This window comes from Canis lupus, chromosome 5, assembly GCF_003254725.2.
Source record: "Canis lupus dingo isolate Sandy chromosome 5, ASM325472v2, whole genome shotgun sequence".
Classification (NCBI taxonomy): domain Eukaryota; kingdom Metazoa; phylum Chordata; class Mammalia; order Carnivora; family Canidae; genus Canis; species Canis lupus.
The window spans coordinates 67,965,947-67,972,109 of NC_064247.1; positions in this window are offsets into that span (position 1 = coordinate 67,965,947).

The following is a 6,163-nucleotide window of genomic DNA, read 5'->3' on the forward strand; positions in this document are numbered from 1 at the left end:
GTCCCCGGCCAAGGCCACGCCGCTGCGGGGAGCAGTAGAACATCCTCGGTGGGCCTTGGCCACCCTCCTGCCCCACAGGGCTGTAGGGCACAACTAACTTGTCCTCATGAGCCACCACGTCTACATGCCGTTTGTTTCAGGGTGTGAGATGACAGGGCAGCCGCAGTGCTTCCCTAGGGCGGACTGGGACGGAGGTGAGGGGGGCAGGTCTGTCAAGGAAGTCTCCCCAGCCAGCACTGTCCACACACAGGCAGACAGCTGGCTCCTCCTCCTCCCCTTCCCCCTGTGGCCCTGCTCTCCACCACATCCAGGCTTTGCTTGGAAAACAGAGGGGTCAGGTCAATTCCCTCCTCTGTTCAAGCCCTCTGGGCAGGCCCCAGCTCCCAAACCTCACCACCTCCTACCTTGCTCAGGGCCTTGGTTCCCATCACCTGCCATGCACACTCCCTATGCAGAGCTCAAAACATGCAGAGCTCTGTTGACATAGAATTCGTCTCTCCTAAAAGTGACCCCTTTAAAGAGTAGAGTTCGATTAGTACATTCGGATTGTGTGTCCCTACCTGACCCGTGTTTGTTGGTCCTTGTTTCCCCACTAGGATGTAAGCCCTTGGGGTTTGAGCACCGCCGTGTTCCCGGCCCCTGCAGTGGTGCCTGGCGGGCTCAGGGCAGAAGCCTCGTGAATATGTGTCACCTTCATCAACACGAACTTGCTTATTATCGTTTACAGCCACTGCTTGGGAGTGGTTTCTTACTCAGCTGTAGATAAAGCTTCTCATCAGCCTTTCCTCCTTCCTGTCTCACTCCAGCTTCCTGGGGACCACCTCCCCATATAAATCACCTGCCTTGTCTAAAGCCCTGGGTTTGAGAGAACCCAAGCAAGACAAGCACTGACCAGCTGTGTAGGTAGGGTAATTCAACTTAGGGAAGATAATGTAACCCAAGCCTTGGATGCCTCACTCAGAAAATGGGAAGACTGCCAATTCTAACCCAAGATGCTTCTAGAGTTGAAAGAATCCTGTTGAATTCAGCATCTGGTAGCCAGGGTCCTGTTTGGGGTAGCTATTGGCTCAGAGGCAAATTCTGGTCCAGGTTCCACACACAATAGGCATGCCAGGAACTGCCCATCGTCCTCCCGATGCTGATCTGCTAAAGGTATAGGGAAAAGGTGTCCCAACTGTGACTAGGCTTGTCTGCTGGGGTCGCTGTGAAACCCCTGCAGGGCACAGTGGGGCCATATGTACTTCTTTGCCCCCATGGGACATGGAGCCAACTTTGTTCTTATAGAAATGTTATGCTGTTTTTCTGATAAAGATCATAAACTGCTTGTCATAAGCTAAGTTTCCCCTGGTTTCTGTGTCTCTTCTCTAATCAAATTATCCCAACTGACACAAATTTAAGCAAATAGCTTCATTTCAGGTCACAGAACTTTGGGCTGCAATCAAGGATTTGAATGAAATTCCTGGCAAAATATAGTAATTAGAAGCACAATGAAAGCAGCCTCGAAATGTCCCAGCCTCCCACAGCACTAAGAGGCAGTCTGGTTAATTTCCAAATTATATTTGGGCTCAACATGCAAAGGGTTCTTTTTCATTCGGGCAGAGAAAACAGGCCTGAAGATCATTACAATAACCACACAAGACTAGGAATGTAATTATAAAATAAACCATACCCTAGCAGGCAAATCATTTTAATGTGTTTTGAGGATTGAATATTCTGTATGGAATTAAAAACAAAGAAAAAAAATCAACGTGCAGAAAATTAATTAAAAAGAGGTAAGACACAGAAAACCTTCGAGTGTCATAAAATTACAAATACAAAAGCAACAAATTAAAACACATACACACACACAATTACAGGTTTTGGTAACATTAGTAGCCAGAACATACTCAGTGAATTGCATACTCGTCAAATATCTTACTGATTTTGAAAGGGGGGTGGGGGGCTGGTGGTGATGATTAACTTCAGTTGACCCCAAAGGATCTGAGTCTTCCTTCCGCTGCTAGCAAACCTGTAAAGGTGGCATCGAGTCACTTTGCAAAGTGTTCCTTTGCTCAAAGAAAACTGACCCGGAAGGTTGATTCCCTCAGCCCTGCCCCACCACCACATCTGCACATTCGTTTACCTCTTTTAACTAAGGCAACCAAAAGACAATTTCTTGAGACCCCAACACACCCTCAGAAGCCATAAATTCCATTCCTGTTAAAAAAGAGAGGAATTAACTTCCAAGCTGAGGGCAGGAATTCTGTAAAGTGTGGGATGGTTCACTGTTACAGAGTGTGTGTTGAAATGTCTCTAAAGGGGGTGGATGGCAGTGGATGAAGACCCCGGCAAGCCCTGGGTTGAGCAGTGACCTGTATGAGAAAGGTGACACACGGGTCAGTCCTCAGGGATGGTTTCACCTCTATACACACCGCTGAGGTAGGAGCTTCGGGAGAAAAGCAGAGTATCTTAAGGGAATGAGAACGTCATCTTGGCAAATCAGTGGCCTCTTGCTCAGTTGGGGGCCTAAGGCGGTCAGAGTCACAGGCCACGCGGGGCCACGCATGACCTTACAAAATTTAAGAGTTGTATCAGAACACAGCCACAGAAGGGAGTGAGATCCAAGACAAAGCCACTGGAGGCGGGCGAGACCCACAGGGCACCTGCTGTCTAGTGCAAGTTCAAGGGGGTGGAGTGGGGGACAGGGGGGTGAAGTGGAAAACCCTGGCAGCAACCTACAAAACTGTTATTAGCAAATGGTATCAAAAAGTATCAAAACATTTCAAAAAACTTTAAAAACTGCCAGGCTCGGCAGACGTATAGGGAGGGATCTCCAAGTGCCCAGGGAGTTGCCCTGCACTCCAGAGGTTTATTCTGGAGGCCAGAACACGGCCCCCTCTGCTCCTCACTCCACTGAAGATACTTGGAATCCATGGAGATGCCAAGGATGGAGCTGGCCCTCCAGAGGTGGGGGTGGTGGTCTGAGATTCCAGCCAAAAGCTTTGAGACACAGAAAGCCCGTGAGGTACTCCTTAGGCAGGTGCTGGCTAAGCCACATGCCATGGAGAACCAGAAAAGATAAAGGCTGATAACTCTACAAGGGGGTGGGGGTGGAGGTCTTTCACTTCCTGCGTTGCTGCAAACCATTGTAAGGTCACCCTGGCTTTGGGGCCAGGTATTGTGAACTGCAGGTTAATACACCTGAGCTCACAGCGTGGGACCTGGGACCTTGGACCTCAGAGCAGGGACTGGGACCCCATTCCCTTTGGCATTTGGGCTTCCACCCAAAACTGAAAACCCCTTAGGGTTAGCTTCTGGAGTTTCTACTAAGTCACCGTGAGGTCACCTTATCGTTAAAGAGCAAGGTGAAGGGGCATTTAGAACATAATTACACACACAAGCCTTTCTGCTCAGATCAAGATCTGAAAGTCCTACCTGGCAGTCTAAAATGCTAAAATGTTAACACTCGACATCTAAGATGTTAAAAATGCCGATTGAGCCATACGCACAAGTTGCTAAGACAACCTCTGTATATTTAGCAGGAAGACCACTCTAAGTAACAAGGACTCCCCAGCTTTCTAGTCTCCTCCCTTCTGGTATTACATTTATGTCTTAAGCAAACAGGGTTCCAACTTGGGTGACGATCAAACTCCAAGCATACAATGGATGCGAAGCTACAACTCTAGTTCTTTAAAAGTGAGAGAAAAATAAATCCTGAATGAAAGCCCACTCTGCTTATTCTGAAAGATCAAAAGAAACGATTTGGGTGTTCTCAAAGTTCTCAAAGGCAGCAAAATGGTGCTGTTGCGTCTCAAGATGATGGCCCGTAAGAACCCAATCTTTGTCACTGGGCTTGGAAACCACTACCAGGATTCTTCAGTTCAAATGGCCACCTCCAAGAGTACAGCCCCAAGTTCTGCCCATCTGGGTTAAGAAGCATTTCCTTCCATCCTCAGTTGGACAGCACAGCAGAGTGATTGCCATCTTAACAACGTGGGCAGCAGATACCCATCATGGGTCCCATCACAGTGCAAATGCGGCTCACCAGTCACAATGTTCCTTTCCATCAACACAGATAAGCTCAAAAACCTTTCTTAGCATGGGGAAACCACCTCCAATTACGTGAGGCTCATCCATGAGAAGAAACTCATCAACCTTACCTTTAAAAGAACCCTAACGATATTAGATTCCAAGCCACATAAATGACAAACTGCCTTCACAGTGGCAGGAGTGACACCACAAAGTATGAGGTGCAGGACATGGTATGGAATTCACAAGGCACAAGAAAATTTGAATAGCGACCAGCACTGCACCTGTATCTGGGGATAGGTCACGGTAGTCAAAAATACAATGGCTGGCTTCGGCTAAAAACTGAAGGCTCTCCTCTTCCCGAGGTCAAAGCCATCCTGCTCCCCAAAGCACACATGGAATCTGTGTGCTTTTCCCCACCTGCCCCCAGACTCTGATTCAACAACCACCTCTTTGTGACTTAGAACAGATCACAGGTACCATGCCTTCTAAAGGGTCCTCTAATAATAAAATCTTTCCTGGAATAGGAAGAGGGTAAGCTATACCAAAGTTGGCAGAAGTTCTGCAAAACATGGTTTGTGGAGGGCTGGACAAGGTATGAGACCAAAAAAAAAAAAAAAGTTTCAGGCTCAGTGAAGTTTGGAAATGCTGGATTGATAGAAGGTTAACTGTTAAGTTACCGCAGGACTTCTCAGAGCCTTTAATACACTCAAGTATTGTAGAGCTCCAAGAGTATTTTTGGTTTGATTGTTGGCATGCCTTGCAGAACCTCTAGGGACTTCCATGTGCACAAGCTAGCTCAGTCAGCAGAACCCTTGCTCCGCTGACAACAGAGGGCAAGGATTTAGGTACTGAAGCTTTCAACGCCCCCTCCACTCAAAATCACAGTAATCCCTTAAAGGAAAGAAAAAGAAGTAAAGAGATAGTTTAAAAAAAAAGTAAATAAGTTAACTGGGATTCATAGTCTAACATCAAGGTTAACAAGAGATCTTGAAGCGTTCTCTGCTATGTGATCTTTGTCGAAATGGAGATCACGAACACCTCCCCCGTCCCTGTGTCCACAGCAGCTGGGGCAGGAGTCCCCAGCTGGCCTCTGAGGGCACATGCTACTAGGGGTTCCTACAGAGATCAGCGCATGGCGCTCACACATGGCAAAAGGAGGTGCCAAACACACATTAATAGCTTATATGTACTGAATTAGCTCGCTGAGCCCTGGGAGGCAGTGGCTTTGACCAACTGCTCAATGAGTGAGGAACAGCTAGGACTTGGTGAAGAATTTGCTCAGCAGACGACAAAACGACTTAGCAGCAGACGGCTGAGTTGGGCGGGGGGGCGGGGGTACCTGACATCCTCCTTCAGGAGCACATTGTGCTCGGCTTGCTCATGGAGGTGCTCTTGAGGGCTTTGTGGAGCCAAGCCAAAGAAAACAATGGCAAATTCTAGGATGCCCACTTTTTCTTTCCTGAGAAACAAACATAGATTTTTGGGGGCTCAGTATGTCGGTAGCATAAGGAAGTAAGTTCGGGGAAAAAAAAAAAAACAACAAAAGAGCACAAATAACAGAAAAATGTAAGAGCTTCATGTCCCCCCCCCCCTTTTTTTTTAAGTTCCTTGATTATCTAGACCCTTTCAGAACTCAGGAAGATAACCAATCAGGAAAATGGGACTACTCAGAAACAACAGTCACTGTTTCAGGAAATCCTGGTGGGAACATCTTCTGGTGAGAAGTTTCAGGTCTTGCCTGACTGTCCAGGGAGTGGGCAACCCACTCACCCTGCCGGGGTCTCCGTGTCCCCAAACATAAACACAAAAGCACATGACGTTGCCCAGGATTGCCAAAGGTGGCTCATGCTGTCATCCTGGGAACTGGTTATAGTTTCCAGGCACCGCCCCCTCCGCCCCTGCTCCTGGTAGTTTTAGGACGGATAATTCTGAGGTGGGGCCCAGGAATCTGTATGTTTAAAAGATCAGCCAAGTTGAGGGAGGCGGGGACTGGGGATGGGAACTGTCCCACCAAGCCCCCTCATTTTACTTACAAAACTTTCTGTATATCCTCTGCCCTTGGAGACTCTCAGGAGGACGGCTGCGGGGGCACCCTCAGGGACTCATAATGAGGGAGGAAGCCTCACACAGATACAAGGGGATATTTCCTGCC